At 35.9% G+C, this 21,174-nt stretch overlaps 1 protein-coding gene across 1 annotated transcript in view; it reads right to left on the minus strand.

The window, feature by feature from the left end:
• The window catches only part of LOC126970799 (brain tumor protein), a 578,011-nt gene that overhangs the window by 530,052 nt on the left and 26,785 nt on the right, over positions 1 to 21,174 (minus strand). The window lies entirely within an intron of this gene.

Here is a 21,174-nt window from a genome sequence, read left to right on the forward strand (position 1 = left end):
GAACTAGACTAGATTTCAATCCCTTTCATGGCAATAAAAGCCTTGAAGGGGATGAAATAAGGGAAGGAAGTTTGTATGGAAGTTCGTCACTATCGAACATGACACAATGAAATTTTGTATAGAACTAGGCACTTGATAAGAAATAAATAAAATATATTTGTTCTAGCGTTTTTGAAATTTCGCCATGTGTGTGGTTGAAATAGGGGATGAAAGTTCGAACAAAGTCACGCTTTCACGCCACCTTGAGCGAGGGTGACCGTAAGCATTCAAGGTCATTAAGCGATGGACTCACTCGTTAGTTGACGGCTGATATAAGAAAACAGTATTGACACAATGGTAATTTAACAAAATACAAGTGCTATTGTTTGACAAAATAGAATCAATTGTCAAACTGTTAAAAACATAATATTATGATATACTACGAAAACAATGCGATGATGATTTGCAATTTGCAAATGTGCTCCAAACAAGAATTAGTATGGTTCTGTATGAAGTAGGAGAAAATAGTTTTCATTAAATATTCTCTACTCCTACCGACGACTAATGTGCAAAAAAAAGAAGATTTACTGTTACTCCATATGTTATGGAATAACCTTATAGCCTGTTTGGAATTATTGGAATCTATATATCTAAGCGTTCCGGACTATAGAACACGTCACACTGCCTTGTATCACGTCACCCAAGTAACTACAAACTATGTCCAGAACAGTATTTTAAAAAGTATACATATAACATACTTATATAATACTGAGTACGCAGGTAATGATATTTTTGCGATGTCTAAGCAACGCTTTTTACACGAAACTTCAATACTTAAAACACATGAAAATAAAATTGTATTACATATACACGAAAACATTCACCCACACCCTCACTCACCTACACTTATATAACATATACACACACACACACACTCACACCTCTTTAATAATATTATTATTAACGTATGTAATAAAACTATCATTTCGGGAAGCATTTGTTGAATAGTCAATATTTTGTTCATTTTCGTCTTTCATTCGGCACCCATCAATCCAAATGAATAGTTTAAACACAGAATGAAACAACAGTGCTGAATGAATGCATTAGTGAACTGATCCACCGATGCTGAGTATTAGAATTCTTCATCACTTCTACTCGAAATGAACGAAAAATAAACAATCTCAGCACGGAGAGAACATTGTATCGGATTCGGCCATTTTTTTTTTAAAGACCAGACCGGAGATGACAGCCATACTCCATATGTGGCTGGGCCTTCACTTTGTGGAGCGCTAGAATGTCGGCCGTATTGAAGTATTGCCGTGCTCTATTTATGACAGTTTCACAGTTTCTTCGAAGCCAATTTGGCTTTGCCCTCCAGTTGTCCGCGGAATCGGCAATCCCTCGAAATTTCGAGACCCAGTATTCCGATACAAGGCGAGGCTTCAAACATCAAATGAACACCTCGTCCCATTTCAGATCATTCTTGGCCCAAATCAAATTTCCCTTTTTTATTTACATATTGCAATATTACATTTATAAATATCATTCAAATTTTAGAACTTCTTTCTTTGACCATCTTTGCGATCGGGCAAAATGGGCGCCGCTATGGTATCCACCAGTCGGAATCCTGTGCAAAAATGTCTCCTCCTGATAATAGCATATTATGAGGTTATTTAAACAAACTGATAGAGTATTCTATCTGCTAATAAATAAAGAAAGTCATGACCTTTAATAGCCTTTGATATTTTTAGATTAATTACTTTAGCAACATAACTGAAGATTGGATAGGTATTGCTAACGACAGACTAATTAAGCAAAATCATTTACCTACCTTTGATTTATGATTCTGATATCAAAGAAGATTCGGCTCTGTGCAATTATAAAAAATAAAACAATGTTACTGTTTGAAAATAACAACCTCAACGGCTATGTTATTGTACTTTTTAAATATGAAATTAATTTTATAGCATTTCAATATATTGTGAGGTTTAGGTAAATTCTAACCATCAATCAATCATCAAATGAAGTTCCTTTCATGATTTTCGATAATTTTGCGGTCATTTTATCTTGTGTAATTAATACAAACAGCGTGTTAGCCCCTATGTTCTGCTGCTGAACATACAACGAAATCTGGACATATTATAGTCACAAAAAATATATTAGGGTTGTCACATTCAACGATATCTCGACGTCTAGTCACAAAAAATTATTAGGGTTGTCACAAAAACATCGTCGTAAGGTACACATATTTAAATTAAATATTAATTATTATAAGTAGCAAAATCAATAACAAGATTTCAAACATGAACTTTCACGAATAAAATAAAACAAACAATTTAAATGTCACAGAATAATCGAAAAAAGCATATTAAAAATTAGGAATGTTCAAGGATAAGAAATGATATTATAATCAGAGAAAGACTAAAGGATGGTTATGGGTCGGTCATGTATCGGATTTCACAGATGGACGATACAGGCAACGAAATGGAGAGGTCCGATAGGAATAAAAAAAGTAGGAAGAAAAGGTAAGGCTTATGATATAACGGAACATGCACGAAAAGTCTGGTCTAGACTCAGGATGAAAATGGTAGAGAACTACCAGTATGGGTGAAGTTCTGTTACAAACAAAATAGTTACCAATAAAAACAACAACTAACTAACATAAAAGTTATTCTCAATGTTCTATATATCATCATATCTAAGTATATTCCAATTAGGTATGGGAATAAAAGGCTTATACTAAACTAAAAAAACATATATTTATCAAAATCATGTTGTGGCACTAACACGTGTAAAATCTTTCGTTTTCGTAACACGCCTAAATACGAGTACCAAGACGCAATTGAGCGAACCGGTACAACCGAGGACGTCCGCGGCAGGAATCAGAAAAATTCTAATAAAAAGAGCTCTTTGGATAAACGAGGTAAAAAACACTTAACAGTCATCTATCTCAGCGCCAAGTTAGATCAAATATTTAGATTAAAAAAATCATAAAATATATATCCAAAATATATATCTCAGACCTAAAAAGAACGTGTGCAAGAATCTAACCTAGATTTTTATTCATTTTTTGATTTAAATGCGAGAAAACTTACAACGGAAACGGTTGACTATAGGTCAAAGTAAGTAATTATCAAAAAATACCACTCCAATAATTATTAAAAAATACCACAAATTAATTCCAATACTAATCCCAGGGTACAAGAAGTTTGTAAGAACTAAATGACGGTACTTCTAAATATTCATTCATCATTTAGTCGTTCGATGCGGACCAACGGAATATTTGCATATTATAATTGTTCGTCCCAAGTGACGTTCTCAGGACCGAATATTAATACTACCAGATGGGGATGACGTAAATTGGACGAATTCAAAAACCTTTTCAAAGTCCGAATATTTAATTGACGATAAAATTTCATTTTTGATTCTGCGATTCATGTTTTAGTGGGTATATAAAATTTACCAGAAAATGTGCACGCATAATTATTGTGATTTATTTCTTCAAAATTGGCAAACTGCCTATATAACTTATATGCAGTCAACCTCTAGGTCACAATTTTGAAAAACGCCAGTATATAAACTTTTGTTTCTAGCCAGTAGAAGGTGTATTATAATGCCGTAGGTCTAGACTTACAATATATTCATAATATTATAATTAAACCAATAGCTAAACTAACATTTTCCATAGATCAGACAGAAAATATTATACACGCACATAATATATACACACACATGCACCCAACACTCACAAATACACAGTATCGCACGTACTCTCACACACACATAGGTACATACATTTATCAATTAAGTTAATAATAAAAAAAGTACTTTGCTGTTCTTTAAGGATTATAAATTGTAACTGTAAATCTATGTCGCTGTTTTGTTAAGGTGTTCAAAAATAACATTCCAAATATTTAAATTGTAAATTTTTATTCATTTCATAACTTTATTATTTATTACACTGGCCTGCAAAAGTAAGTATCACCCTTTTCAAATTAATTTTTTTTCTTAACTATAGAAGGTAGAGATTTAAGATTAAAAACGTTTTGTTGCAAATTTTATAGGCTTTAATTCTTAGAAACTAAAATTATACATTAGTAACATTTTAAACTTAAAAAAGATAAAACAATGAAAATAGACATTTTTAGTTTAGTGTAAAAAAATCAACTAAATGTATTACATGTTATTTAATTTTTAATAACTGGTATTGCCTCCTCGAGCTCTGATTACAGCTTCGAGCCGATTTGGCATACTGAACACTAGGTTTCGGAGCCGATGTTAGGGAATATTCTCCCATTCTTCTACCAGGGCCTGCTTTAGTGCCCTGAGGGTAGTAGGTGGTGGTCTGCGATTTCTGACTAGCCTCCAAAGCTCATCCCAGGCGTGTTCAATCGTGTTGAGATCAGGACTTCTTGATGGTCTAGCCATCACGCTGATACCGACCTCCTGAATATACTCTTGTACGATATGAGCCGTGTGTGGCCGGACATTATCATGCATCAGCATCGATCCATCACCCATATTTGCTAAATACGGCCCTGCATACTCATTAAGAATCTCTTGAGCATATCTTTGCCCAGTGAGGGTGCCATTTTCTATGGCTACTAGCTCTGTGCGACCTTCTGAAGATATGCCAGCCCATACATGTACACTGCCTCCACCGTATTGGACTCTTTCTGAGATGCAGGCTTGAAGGTATCGCTCACCAGGTCGCCTGTAAACACTTCGCCTTCCATCAGAAGTGTAAAGGGAGAATCGAGACTCATCTGCAAACAAAATTCTTGACCATTCTTCTTCATCCCACTGCATGTGTTCACGGGCGTATCGCAGTCTCGCTACTCGATGCTGTCTCTCGAGTTTTGGGCCACTCGCTGGTCTTCGGGGTTTCAAATTTGCTTCAGCAAGTCTTCTTCTCACTGTACTGTCACTAATGTAGTCCCTCCGGGTCTGAAGTAGCTGTTGCTGGACTTCAACTGCATTTTGGTGGCGATTTCTTAACACAGTGGAAATAATATAACGATCTTCTCGGGCACTGGTACACCTGGGTCTGCCATTACAAGATCTCCTCAGATGGTGTCCAGTCTCTTCGTACCTTCGCTTTACCTTCTGGACCGTTCGTACCGTCACACCCACCATTCTTGCAGTGCGACGCATACTGATGCCTAGTTCCAGAAAAGCCATGATCCTAGCACATTCTGCAACTGAAAGAGGCATGATAAATAAATTTTATGTGCTTTTTAGCATAAATTTTTAAAACAAGACCCATTGATCTTGAAAAAAATTTAAAACAGAAAGAAAAATGTGAATGGTAAAATTGTAATTCGGAAACGTCCACTTTGAAAAAGGAATGGTTTTGTTTTTGAAGTTTTTTTTCAGCCAATTCTTAAAAGAAGGTTACCGACTTTAAGGTTTTTATGTACAAAATTAAATTCTCTTTGGAGTCCTTTTTATTTCGAAAGTATATCTTGTGAACTTAAAACGTTATCCCAATTTTAAAAGTGTGATACTTACTTTTGAAGGCCAGTGTATTTCACTACCATGTCAATAAAACTTTTGTTCAGCAATGTGTTATTTTTATAACACATTGCTGAAATGGAAGAGTGGAGACACCTGGTACAGGCATTATTTGCCTAAAAGGTGACTCCGGCCACTAGCTGCTGTAAACCTATGTTTTTAAGAGAAATAAATTATTATTTATTATTATTATTAATCTCTTTATTACAATTTCGTCTTATTCTCTACATTTATATACATACCATATTTATAAAAAAACAATATTACAAATATAAATATAATAAATAGAGTCCCACCGGCGTTGGTTCACGACAATTCCGCCGGTGGTTAGGGCGACAGACTGAGGAACTTCCGCACGATGCGTGCCGTTCCCAAAACAGCTGCTTTCTGTAACTGATCCTTTATCCAGTTATTAAGTGAGAGCGTCTTGAGACGATGGTCGAGGCTCTTTGCTGTAAGACCGTTTACGGAAACGACTATTGAGACAATTATTGTTGAATCAACATCCCACATGTCAGTAACCTCGTGTGCTAAGTCTAGGTACTTCGACAATTTGTATATTTCAGCTTTCACAAGGTTATCATCACACGGGATGGTGATATCAACAATAAATGCCCGACGCTCTAACCGATCTAGTTGTAATACGGGACTTCAAAATGCACAAGATTGTATCGAAGAGCAAGATGCTGATGAATAATCCTGGCTACTTGGTTGTGTCTGTGCAAATACTCTCCATTGGCAAGACGAGAACAACCGGAAATAATATGTCTGATAGACTCACCAGGATGATGGCACGCCCGACATATGTCTACTGTGCCATCCTTCATGATGTATTTTTAGTAGTTATTCGTCTTGATAACTTCATCAGCAATTGCTCAGGCAAATCCTCCAGTTTCTCCAAAGAGGTCACAAAATCGTAGCCAGGTCACAGACGAAATCGTGTCTACATCAGGTCTGTAGAGAGCCCGGTAAAACCGTCCATGAAGCTCTTTTCCCCTCCATACGTTCAAGCGATCTTGAGTACTGAGTATCACCAGTTTACGCCAATTCTCTTTGGATAAAGAGAGCGGTAAGTCCATTGTCTACTGCCACAATTTCTCGATGCACTACCCATTGTTTACGTAGGAAATATTCCCTGAGATTATAAAGCTCACGATTATGCAGGTTATTGGCACTTAGAAACCCACGACCTCCACATTTCCGTGGGATGTATAATCTCATCAAAGATGAGCGTGGATGGTGCATCCAGTATGTCATCAGTAGTTTACGGACCTTTCTATCTAGGGGGGGCATTACCCAGCTGTTGAAAGCACGTACCTTGTTTCCACCAGATAGGAGACTTTTTAAAACTTTAGTTAGTCGATTAAAGAAACATACCGTCATCAGCTGTTGAAAGTCCCTATCTAAAAATCCTAGACATTCTGATATACCAAGGTATTTGTAGGTTTCAGTCGCACTAAGTGATTTGAGAAATAATGACTCTGAGAGGTGTATATGTTCGCTATTTACAACCCTGCCTCTGAGGACATGTATGGTTGCACATTTAGCCACACCGAATTCCATTCTGATGTCATAACTAAATGTTTGCGTGACATTATTATTATTAAAATTATTTCAATATTATTATAACAGACAAGACAAAGCAAGCGAGAGACAAGAACATCCCTAACAGAGATACAGTTACATAGAAAAGGAAAGTGAATCTATTGTTCCTGTATACGATTTTGACTGACAAATCAGACAGGCTTGGCTAAAGCCCATCTTACACTTCACTGAATTTAGTCGTCTAGTCGACAAGTATAATCATATTTAGCAAGCTACCAACCTAGATTCAGAAATAAGGATGGTATCAGACTGATTGAATTATTTAGAAACCTAATTAGAAACGCATTTAGGAATGTGTGATATTTGACGACCTGTATAGCCGAGTGGTTAGCGATCCTACCTACTAAGCTAGAGGTCCCGGGTTCAAATCCCGGTAGGTGGAAGCATTTATATGATGAATATGGATGTTTGTTTCCAAGTCATGGATGTTTAAATGTATTTATGTATGTTTAAGTAAGCCCATAACACAGGCTATATATGTCTAATTTGGGGCAAGATAATTTGTGTAAAAAGTGTGTAATAAAGTGTTTGATCGCATTGAGTTACTGATTTCAGTCACTCGTGGCTCTTTTTGTTTTGTGTGCCCGAATAATAATATTAGCCAAACAAGTTTCAGGAATATTTTTTGTCAGTAGGGGTTGCGATATTAAAGAACTGAATTTTAAATCTTCATATTATGTATTTCCTGTTCCAAAAAATCCATGTTTTACGACCAATCTTTCTTTTGCAACAATGTAGGATATTATTTTGCTTCTGAATAAACGGTGTCACACTGTGGTGTCATAACATTTAATAATTTATATGTCAAACGATCTCGAATTCATTCGTAGAAAATTTTAAGTCCGCTGGTTCCAAAGTGAATTTTGCTAGAAACTGTCATAACCATAATGTTAACACCAGGAACAGACATAAACTTATAATGCTCACTACTCGGCTAAGTCGAGTTAGTAAGTCATTTGTGGGGCGATGTATAATATGATGTATATAAGTTCGCGGAAAATGTTAAAAACAAAAGTATTACGATATTCAAAGGAATTGTTAAAAACGTTTGTGTGGTAAAGGTTACTATAACATAAATGACTTTCTTAATGATGCCACAGATTGGGAATGGAGCCACCGCCCTCAGGCAATTAAATAATAAGTTTAATTTGATGGAAAAAAAGCCCGCTGAGTTTGTTGCCCCCATTCTTCTCAGGTCTAAGGCAATCGTTTTGGAATGGGTGGTAGTTTTTGACTTCCAATAAGTGATGTCACATCCTATTTTGAATAAAAATATTTGAATTTGATACTTTATTGAAGTATGCGTTACTTTGCGGAAATCCATAATAATTATCCCAATGTTTTGAGTTTTCTTTAGTGTTATTTCCGCCAATATTTGTTTTTAAACAATTCGACACGTGTTTCGCCTCTACACGAGGCATCCTCAGGACATGTTGACGCGCCAAAATCTGGCACAAGACTGTCTCGTGGATATGAATTTAAATTTGAATTAAAAACCCATTATCGTTCCTCGCGCTTTAAGTGGTAACTGATTTAACTGTAACTAAATTTAGGACAGTGAGATCAGAAGCTTCTAATTTGTAAGTTGCTTCTGAATTTAGACGACTAAATTGAGTGTAGTGTAATAAGCGCGTAACCACTAGCTAAGGCACACATTGACAAATCAATAGTTGTCATCCAATAACAGGCTGTCAGATCATCTACTAGCCCGTATATTCTTGATCTATAGTTATACGTCAAAGTTTGGAAAAATGACTGAATTCCACACAACAGCTTTTCACCTTTTATAAAACTACCGCATTTTTTTAAAAAACTTCAGGAATTAACTCGAGATTGTTGCCGCAGACTATCAAACTTCATTATCAAACTACACGGAATACGATTTGTCTCTGTTTTTTTGTTTCATTTAATTAAATGAGAAGAAGTGACAAGAATCTCATTACCGCTCTTGTTTTTTGTCTTTACTAATATTATAACTAATAAAATCTATGCTGTCATATAAGAAAAATACTGAAACGCTTACATAAGTAAAATGAAAAAAATATTTGCATGTTTATATATTTGTCGCAATTAGAGGTCCGATAAAAAATATTAATGTCATTATGAACGATTCAATGATTGAATTGTTTTCACACAAATGCACGTTCGCTTTACAAAGGCTGCGATTGCAACATTCATATCAACGGGTTACTCTTAATTACTGCAATAATTACCCTTATTATGTGTATATTTGATGTAACGATCTTGTTACTCCAGTTATTATAAATTAACCTTTATATTTTCTTAGGATCTCTTCAAAGCATGTTTTAAGGCTATTTCTATTAGAATTTTACGAATAAAACATCTATTTTACCAAGTATTTTTTATCAGTGGTAAGCTACTTTGCACAGGACCGGCTAGATTATGGTTACCACAACGGCACCTATTTCTGCCGTGATGCAGTAATGTGTAATCATTATTGTGTTTCGATCTGAAGGGCGCCGTAGCTTGTGAAATTACTGGGCAAATGAGACTTAACATTGTATGTCTCAAGGTGACGAGAGCAATTGTAGAGCAGAATTTTTGGATTTTCCAAGAATACTGAGCAGCACCGCATTCTTATGGGCAAGGCGTATTAATTACCATCAGCTGAACGTCCTGCTCATCTCATCACCAAATTGTCATAAAAAAAGATTGTATTGCCATATGAATCCTCTTAAGAAGCCTTTCTATAAGTGTAAGAATACATTTTTTTTATGGAATAGGAGGACAAACGAGCATACGGGTCACCTTGTGTAAAGTGATCACCGCCGCCCACATTCTTTTGCAACACCAGAGGAATCACAAGAGCGTTGCCGGCCTTTAAGGAAGGTGTACGCGCTTTTTTTGAAGGTACCCATGTCGTATCGTCCCGGAAACACCGCACAAGAAAGCTCATTCCACAGCTTTGTAGTCCGTGGAAGAAAGCTCCTTGAAAACCGCACTGTGGAGGACCGCCACACATCCAGATGGTGGGGATGATATCCTAACTTGTGGCGTGTCGTGCGAAGGTGGAATTCGGCGGCAGGAATCAGGTTAAACAGCTCTTCGGAACACTCCTCGTGATAAATGCGGTAGAATACACACAATGAAGCTACGTCTCTACGCAACGCCAAGTGATCCAGCCGTTCACAGAGCACATAGATGCAAAGAATAAATACTTAATCTTCAAAATATTTGTTTACACATTTAAATCACTTTATTATTCCTATAAAGATACACTTGAAATTAAACTCGTCAAACATAGCGGTGCAGTAGTTGCAGATAAATTGATAAACTCAATTATTTCAGTGAGCAAAACTAACTTCGTTGAAACCGCTTTATAGTATGTGGATGAATCTGATAAAATACTTGCGTTTAAATTTAATTTATTATGTTTTGCGAGCATCAAAGGACTTGTATTTTATTACTAACTAGCTTACCCGGCAAACGTTGTTTTGCCATACAAATTATATTTAGAGTTAAACCGTTTCTTGGACATTACAAGATTACTTTATTTTTCTAAAATTTACGTAGCCTAAGGTACTACTTATTACATCAGCTACCTGCCAATAAAAGTCCCGTCAAAATCGGCACAGCCTTTTCAGAGACTAAACGGAACAAACAGACAGACAGACAGACAAAAATTGTAAAAAATGTTATTTTTATTGTATATGTATTCATAAACATGTAGTAAAAAACAGTTGTTTCAATATAACAAACAGACACTCCAATTTTATTTATATGTATAGATGTATAAACTAGCTGACCTGACAGACGCTGTTCTGTCAATAGAAAAAGAAGATGTAGGTATTCAAAAATATTGTAGTTTACAGTCAATGACGTTCCATACATAAGAACGTCATTGTTTACAGTCATTGAAAATGTGTAATCAAAGAAAAAATAAAACAAAGCGTATTTTGTGAATGATTATAATATGTAGTAATAAAATTATAAGGATTAATATCGTATTTGTGTAAACAGCTTTTAAATTTATATATTTATTTATAGCTTTATTTCCTTACATCTATACATTTAGATATTTACTTATAAATTGTATTTGTTAGTATGTGTTAGTATTTCACTATTTTAAATAAAAAAATACCAATTTTGTTAGTATAATTAGTTATTGTTTTCGACAAAAGGACCGCCTTTAGCGGTAAAAGCCTCATCCATTGATTTCCACTTGTTCCTGTCTCTTGCAATTCTTGTCCACATCTTTCCTGCTGTTTCTACTATGTCATCGCTCCATCTATTATTAGGCCTGCCTCGATTTCGTTTCCTATTTATAGGGTACCAGTTCGTTAATACTTTGGACCATCTTTCGTCTTTTGTTCTTTGTATATGTCATGCCCATTTCCATTTTAAACGTAGAAGCTTTTACATTATCTCTTTATAATTGCAAACTTTTTGAAGTATTAAAATGGATGTACTAATTATTTTTGGTACTTTCTGTAGACCTATAAAAGATACTCCTCACTTCTGGGATAAAATATACAAATTTAATTTGAAACCAAAATTTATGAACGATGCAATACTCGAACCCGCGTCGAATTTGACTCGGATGAGTGGGAAAGAGCGCTCCGGCGGGATCCAAGGGCCAAATTAAAATGATAATGTGCTAGAGAATTTAAGTTTTTCTAAAATCCTAAAAAATCTCCCGAGTGTTATTAAACTTTTTTTTATCTAAGAGTCGAGTGATGAGAAGTGGTGAGACAACCTTCAATGGACATCCACAACACCAGGGGGCAAGCGATGCGTTGCCGGCGAGAGTATTCACATCAAAAAGACACATCCTTCAGTTTTTTTACATAACTGAACATTTTATGAAATAACTAGCAGAACTTTATTGCAGCTGATTAAACAATCAATGCGTCTTTTGTTTAATTTTTTGGAATAAAAGTAAATATATATATATATATATATATATGTGTGTGTGTGTGATAGGGTGAAAACTTCAAAACAAAGTATACTTAACACCACGGACTAGTAAAAAAATAAGGACTCCGTGTCACCTTACATAACAGTGTAGCACCAAAACAAGCCGATTAGCGTGTAAATACATAGCCCCACGAACACATTTACACTACTACAGGCCGATAGGCGGCCATTATGAGATTTGTTATCGTCTGTGACAGATCAGTTTGAAAAAAATGTGTAACTGGTATACCCGTAACCGCACACACACTAGCATAAAGGTGCTTCACTTGCTTATATCACGGCGCGGAGTCCTTCTTTTTTACTAGTCCGTGCTTAACACATAATATATTATATTTCAAAAGTACTTGTACCAACATAACACAATTATAAACCCTCGCAGCCTCTCTGTACGCGAGGCGAGGCTTTCAATGTATCACTGTTATTGAATCACAGTGATACGTTTACTGTCCGTCTCTGTAGAGATGGAATTGTAAATGCTTTTTATAATTGATTTAGGCCGGGTTCATGTTTGACACGGAAAAAAAACTAGATTTTTGACTCGTTTTTATTCAGATTCGTTCGACTACGCACGAACATAACCGATCTTCCAATTACAATGGGATCGCGCAGTTTTTAATGCGTTGAACTTAGATTAAGGATTGGTCTCCACTGCGTTCCAACTAGACACCGTACTACCTAAGAACAACAGCTTTTTTATAACTTGGTATTTTAGATGCTTACGGTACGCAGACGTGGTCGCTAACTATGGGTGTTTTGTGAAAGCTCATGGTCGCTCAGAGGGCAATGGAGAGGGCTATGCTCGGAGTTTCCCTGCGAGATCGAATCAGGAATGAGGAGATCCGTAGGAAAACCACAGTAACCGACATAGTTCAAACGATTGCGAAACTGAAGTGGCAGTGGGCAGGGCACATAGTTCGACGGACAGATGGCCGTTGGGACAGTAAAGTCCTCGAATGGCGACCACGTACCGGAAGACGCAGTGTTGGTAGGCAAGATGGACCGACGATCTGGTCAAGATCGCCGGAATACGTCAGATGAGGGCAGCGCAGGACCGTTCGTCGTGGAAATCTTTGGGGGAGGCCTTTGTCCAGCATTGGACGTCTTCCAGCTGATGATGATGTTGATTTTAGATGCTTGTGTGCGTGGAAATAAATATCCCAGTTTTATAGTCGGCCATGTTACATGAGGTGACTTACGGTACGCAGACGTGGTCGCTAACTATGGGCCTTATAAGAAAACTCATGGTCGCTCAGAGGGCAATGGAGAGCGTTATCTCGGAGTTTCCCTACGAGATCGAATCAGAAATGAAGAGATCTTTTGAGAGAGGCCTTTGTCCAGTAGTGGACGTCTTCCATCTGATGATGATGATGATGTTACTAAAACAAATCTAGAGTCAGACGTAAATGACGTCACAGCTTAGTAATCATCACCATGACGCTTGAAGTATTGGATTTTTTACATGAAACAATCATTGAGCGTGTTATTCAAAGTAGATAGAATAGGAGACTATCTTAAATCTACCGCCATTTTCACTGCCGGTACTTTAACTTCCGGTATCGTTTCAAACTGGTTTCAATTAAAATAGTATTATTTTTTTGACGAGAGACGGAATGAGTTTTACGTGATTCTTGATTGAACCAATATTTTGAGTTTTTTTTTTGAAAGTAGGGACAAGACGAGCAGAACGTTTAGCTGATGGTAACTGATACGCCCTGCCCATTACAATGCAGTGCCGCTCAGGATTGTTGAAAAAAAAAACCCCAAAAATTTTAATGGCACTGCAAATGTGCTTATCACCTTGAGATATAAGATGTTAAGTCTCATTTGCCCAGTAATTTCACTAGCTACGGCGCCCATCAGACCGAAACACAGTAATGCTTACACATTACTGCTTCACGGCAGAAATACGCTAATTACGCTTGTCATTTTGAATCATTAAATGTTAATGGGTAGTCCAGGAATTTGACTAGCTACGGCGCATATTAACCAAGATACAATAATTCTTGCATAATACTGTTTCGGGGTAGTATTTGGCACCTCTATGTCTCCCACCTATCCAACTATCCAGAATCTTGTGCAAAGAAACCTCCTCAAAAGTCTAAATAAATTCAATTATTGTACAGATGAACGGTGTAAGTCGGGACAATAGTTAATAAAATAAAATGGCACGACCTCTCCTTTAGCACCAGATGTTGCTAACAGCGATGCATCAACTTAAAATCGTAAATTACCCATCTCCTTGCCAAATCTTTTCTACACTCGGATGAACTTCCGACCTTTGGAACACTTCCAAACTCCTTTGTAAGAGAATTGCCACACAAACTGCGTGCTTTAGTAATACTAATTTTCAGTTTATCAAAAGTAGCAAATAAAAATTCCTAATTGAACTTTATCTACTTTAACCGTAAAAAGAGACGGACACATAAATTAATAAGAATTAACGTGGAAGAAATATAAGAAGCTTTATACAGTGTTTTGGTACTAGGCGATCATTGAAGAAGAGATAGTCTTATGTATGACGCGAGTATAACTTAATATTTTCTGAGGTCATGCGCACGACGTATTACTACATAGACACCAGGAGAATATAAATATAGTAGTGGTGATAGTAATGTCTTTCGTAGCGGTTGAAATCATGTGTTATCCTAGCAATATGTACTGGGACTTCACGTGCAGTTTAGAGGTTCTTGCAAAATACAGGTGTGAAACCTGACATGGTGTACTTTGTACGCCCACAATTTTATTTAAATAGCATTTGCTGTGTGTTATACAATGAATTCAAAAGATGTGTTTTAACACTGTCTTTACAGTGTTTCGTCAAAATCTTTTAAAATATAAATCAAGACCTTAAGGATTTTGAAAATGTTTTCTTGTAATCTTTATAACGACGCTATAAAAATGGACCCCGTGAGACGATTATGGAAATATTATTATATTATTGATTTTAATTATTTTTCATATTCAATTAATTATTTTTGGATTAATAGCAAACTGTACCTGCAAATTTTTACCTATTCCTCTTCGTGCATTTTATTTCTTACAGATATTTTTTTGTGAACAGAATAAGAGGATTTACAAACACAGCTAATGAAGTCATCACTGCCACGGACGGATTCTTCCATCCAACAAAAAGAAATTAAAAACCATTGACAGGCTTAAAGACTAGTATATACATATATTATACTTTCATCAGATTCTCTTTATTTATCTCTCTATTTACCTACCATTTAAATTCTTGTTGAGGTGTGAAGTAGCACTTTAGATTAAATTGGATACTAAGTACTTTCACTAAGTACATTCCTTAATGTACATGCATTATTATCGCAGACTTCTCTTATCATATTGAACCATGGTTTTTCATTTTCCAGTTTTCCAACCATTCAATATTATTTATTGTTCTTCAATAAATTACTCAGTTTGTAATATCTTGAACAAATCTTTATTTGGACGTCTGGTCTTGTGTTGTACCCTTTGAAAGTTGTGCGTAATTGAATGTATTCTTTTAAATTCAATGTTACTCATAATATTAAAGTATAAGTAATATTGGAGATAAAGAAAAGAGGCCAAAAGTATTATTTTTTTACATAAAGATATGTTAAGTAATATATATTATATTTCATATGGATTTTGGAAAAAATAAGATAAAAAGGGATAGTATACACAGAAAGACAAACGTTTCAAGCTTTTAAAATTTTTTTGCTCAGAGGTAAAAAATCAATTTAGCATATTATAGTTTCTCAATTTTAGTGACGGTTTTTAAAATTACATATTCAGTACTGACACTAATTTAATTATCATATATAGAAATGATTTCTCATTTGACAAGTAAGAATTAAATAATTATCTGGAAACGCCGCGCCGCAGTCCCATGTGGAACAGCTCGAACAAAACGGCGTCTACACTTTATAGCTCTTTATTTAAACCGACTCTGTCGCTTATCATGAGGTGTATAGATGTTGGAGTTAAGAGAGTTGCTTGCCAAGACTCGAAATCGGCGAATAAAACAATCGCTGGAATATTTTAGTATTCAGTCAATGTTACGTAATCTTTGAGTAAGCAATACTGTTTTCACGGATGCAACAATATATTAGATCCCTAGTAACTAAGCCGAGTGTTGAATAAATTTATCTTCTATTTTCCAATCTAATCTTACCTCGTGGTTGTTTATGTTTACTATCTATCGAAAATACATAACTAAATAAATACATAGAATATTTTTGAAGTGAAAACTTCTTTAGCATCGTTGTGAGTTGAAAGTCGATGAAACGAAAAAGCGAGACAGTAAAAAGAGTACACAAAAATTCATAAGATTAAACGAAAATGAGATAGGAAGAATTATACAGTGTTTATACCAGGCGATCATAGTAGAAGAAGAGATAGTCTTATGTATGACGCGAGTATACCTTAATATATTTTGAGGTCATAAGCACAAATGCACCAGGAGAACATAAATATGGAAGTGGTGATAGTGATGTCTTTAAGTGTGGTTGAAATCATTGTGTTATCCTAGTAACATGTACCAGGACTTCATATGCAGTTTAGCTTTAGTTCTTTAGCATTAGTTCGTGGAAAATACAAGTTTCACTTCTGACATGTGTACTTTGTACGCACACATTTTTTTTAAATAACATTTGCTGTGTGTGTAAAATGAATTCAAAAGAGTACTTTATAGAACTTTGTGTGTTCTTCTGTATGTCCGGGCAAGATGCAAAAACTACTGTATAGATTTAGTTGAAAGGATCATGCCAGATTTTGCCCCACCAATTTGTATCATATACACAATATGCAATTATTAAAATATTATGTAATGAATATAAAATGACCATTTAAAATTGAATAAATAACACAAAACTTGCAGATAAAAAAATGCAAAAAAAAGATACTCAACCCTTCTCGTCGACTTCCTATTTCTCAGGCGGCCATTTGCATCACTTTCTACGCATAAACGATCAATAAAACGACTTAAATTACTTGGTAGCAAACAAAATCAAAATCCCGTTAAATATGAACTGAAAATAATGCTATTTGTTTAAATTAATTATTAATATTGTAAATCATACATATTTTTTTTTTATGGAATAGGAGGACAAACGAGCGTACGGGTCACCTGGTGTTAAGTGATCACGCCGCCCACATTCTCTTGCAACACCAGAGGAATCACAAGAGAGTTGCCGGCCTTTAAGGAAGGTGTACGCGCTTTTTTTGAAGGTACCCATGTCGTATGGTCCCGGAAACACCGCACAAGGAAGCTCATTCCACAGCTTTGTAGTACGTGGAAGAAAGCTCCTTGAAAACCGCATTGTGGAGGACCGCAACACATCCAGATGGTGGGGGTGATATCCTAACTTGTGGCGTGTCGTGCGAAGGTGGAATTCGGCGGCAGGAATCAGGTTAAACAGCTCTTCGGAACACTCCCCGTGATAAATGCGGTAGAAAACACACAATGAAGCGACGTCTCTACGCAACGCCAAGTGATCCAGCCATTCACAGAGCACTGGGTCCCCGACAATTCGAGCTGCTCTGCGTTGCACGCGGTCAAATGGATCGAGCTGATACTGAGGTGCGCCAGACCAGAGATGACAGCAATACTCCATGTGTGGCCGAACCTGCGCTTTGTAGAGCGCTGGATTGTGGGCCGGCTTGAAGTATTACCGTGCTATATTGATGACGTCCAGCTCCTTCGAAGCCAATTTGGCTTTGCCCTCCAGATGGCCACGGAATTGGCAATCGCTCGAGATTTCGAGTATTCCCCAGTACTGTAATAGAGTTAAGGCGCCAACAGTGCCACGTCTACCAGCCTACCTGCCATACGTAAAGAGTATTACAGACAGAATTAACAGGATCCAAAAACGAGCTTCAATTAATACCATTTTCCAGCCACACAAGAAGATCCAGTAATTCAGAGAGAGTAAAATGTAATATTCTACTGCAAGATGCGGGTGTCTTTTAACTGGACTGTGACTGTGGCCTGTCTTACATTGGGCAAACCAAACGCAATATCTCAAGCCTACTTAAAGAACACATTGCGGATAGCAATCACAGATGTCACTCTAAGTCAGAAAGAACACATAACAGACCGTCCTAATCACTACATCCGATTCGACCAACCAAAGGTAAAAGAGAATCGATTTCTCCCCAGACTGGAACGTGAAGCTATTGAAATTAAAAAATACCCAAATTTCCATAGAGAAGACGGTCTAAATTTATCTTTCACCTATGTTCCAATTATCTCTAAATTAAAATCCAAAACTACACATACCAAAAAAGAAGAGGACACTGACAGTAAATTTTGCCTAAAACCAAATGTCTACAGTAAATACCACCTCCGAAGCAACAAATGGCGCTAAACTTCATAATAACACTATTTTGACTCATTTTATTTGCAATTCCCCTGAAAGTGAGATCTGGAAAGGTCTTGAAACGTCGGTTTAACTAAAATAATAATAAAAATGTAACTCTTACGCAAAAATCGAATGTAAAAACACAGTTACAATTACACGCGTTTTTATCCTTTAAAAATGTTTTGTTTAATTGAAACAAAGTAGTGTTTGCGTATTCAAAACGTGCCCTACTATAACGCATGTAAAAGCAATATGTAACAAAAATCTCTTTGTGAAATTCAGCACTGCCCTAAAACACAGTAAAACCAACACGTGGTACTAATAATTATTCACACCGCCTTTGTACAACTGACACAAACTAAAATAAACACACAAAATGGAAATACTTCAACGATCAGCGCACATGGAAAACTAATAGCAGTTTCACATATTTTGTTCTTTCATGTACATCAATAACTCTGCTGAATTATTATCTGTGTATAAATAGAATTCGAACCATCATAATATATATTTTAGCCACGAAATAGTGTGCGTGAATTACACTTTAGCTGTAAAAATATGTTATTTATGGTGATCAGCTAAATAATGTACCAGTGGGAGGCTACCTGGCACATGATGTCGGCTAGATTATGGGTACCATAGTAGCGCCTATTTCTATCGTGAAGCAGTAATGTGTAAGCATTATTGGGTTTCGGTCTGAAGGGTACCGTAGCTAGTGAAAATACTGGGCAAATCAGACAACAACTTATGTCTTAAGATGACGAGCGCAAATTGTAGTGCCGATCAGCATATATGGGATTTAAGAATCCCAAGCAGCACGTTATTGTAATGGGCAGGGCGTTTCAATTACCGTCAGCTGAACGTCCAGCTCACCTTGTCCTTTATTTGCATAAAAAAATATTAGTTCCATTTTATTTCATTTTTATGTTTCACAACAACAACTCTACTATTCATACGACTCTCTCTGTATAGCATCGATTTTATTATTATTTTATCTTTTATTATTTATTATTTCTTTATTATTGTGACTATAGAAAGGTTGCTGATCAAAGCTTCAATGTTGTCAAGGACCGAAGATATAGCCGATGGGCCTAACAAATAAAATTGGCATAAAGTTATACCTTAGCATAAACAAAGAATATTATCTATTTGTAAACATTTTTCTTATGTTTGGTATATTTGGATGCATAACGTTTCCCGCGTTTATTTACAAGGCTGCTTGACATTCGGAAAACTTCAAAATTATCATTGTATTGACAGTGTTGTCAGCGATATAGATAACATTTTGCATATTCTTGGTTTATTCTCATGTATAACTTTATACCGAGTCTATTTGTTAGGCCGGATTACTTTTTTTTAAGCCTTCACTTCAACTTAAGTCATATCTGTTAATAAACAGAATCTCAACCGTATTTCTAATTTATTAAAATCTCGCATTTTCAATTTCATCGAAAGAACCCACACATTCTAACTTCTCCAAAGTCAAATTTGCACATGTAAGTTTGAAACAAAGTACATGTTGTTTGCGCGGGCGCGTTCGCCTGCGGGTAACTTCGTGAAGTAAGGTAACGCCATGTTTTCACGTGTTCAAATTATAGGGTTGTCGCTCGACATAATTGTATTAGATAAAAATAAGATTATCAATATCCGGACGACCAACCCATGCTCGGATTTTTAAGAATGTACAAAACTTGAACAAAAAATAAAACTAATAGGACATCTGGATTCAAACCCAGGTATTCTGCTATCCGGATCATCCAATGCCTCATCTGAGCTATTAAAGTCTTGTATATAGTGCGAGATTTACCTTTGCATTCTAAAGTTATTGTAGAAGTTTCTCATTAAAACACGGATAATACTACATTTTATAAAATTGGAACCTAGCTGGATCGATTTCTCGCCCCCGAAACTACCTGTATACTAAATTTCATTTAAATCGTTGGAGCCGTTTCCGAGATTAAGATTATATATATATATACATATTAGAATTGCTCGTTTAAAGATATAAGATAAATAAATATTTTATGACTATTTTAATAATCCATACCTATTCTCTGAATGATGGCAGACCCGTCTGTATATAAGACTCCCGCTTTAGAGACCTGATCGATCCCTTTTGTGTTAACTTGGTCAGATAAAGTCCAGCTCAAGTCAACTAAGGAATCTCGACCTCAGAGTAGAATTATCTATCTATATACATAAAAGAGAATGTATGTTTGTATGTTCCCTAACAACTCCTTAGCTATTCGACCGATCTCAATGAAATCTTTTGTAATAGATTCGTTGAAGCTCAAAGAAGGATTACCTTTATAGTTTGTCGTGTCACGATCCCACCCACGCACTCACCCACGCATTTACCATATCTCTCGAACCGTTTATTGACAGAACAACGTCTGTCGGGCAGCTAGTATTATATATATATATTTAGGTATACCTACTACTATAGTACTAAACGCAGAAGCAAACTATTAGTCTATTTAATACTTTATATTACTTTCAGATCCTTTACGGCCTTACAAATGAACTTGTAATAAATTTATACCTGAGAATAATCCAAGAATATGCAAAATGTTGACAATACTGTCATTACAATGAGAAGTCTGAAGTTTTCCGAATGTCAAGCAGCCTTGCAAATAAGCACAAGAAACGTTATACGTCCGAATAAACCAATCATAAGCAAAATGTCTAATTGTAAAGGTTTAGCATATTCTTGGTTTATACACAGGTATAACTTTACACCTAGTTTATTTGTAAGGACGTTAAAGCTTATTTCCGTTGAGCTATGGTTTGAATTGGT

The sequence above is a fragment of the Leptidea sinapis genome, chromosome 22 (assembly GCF_905404315.1).
Source record: "Leptidea sinapis chromosome 22, ilLepSina1.1, whole genome shotgun sequence".
Lineage (NCBI taxonomy): Eukaryota > Metazoa > Arthropoda > Insecta > Lepidoptera > Pieridae > Leptidea > Leptidea sinapis.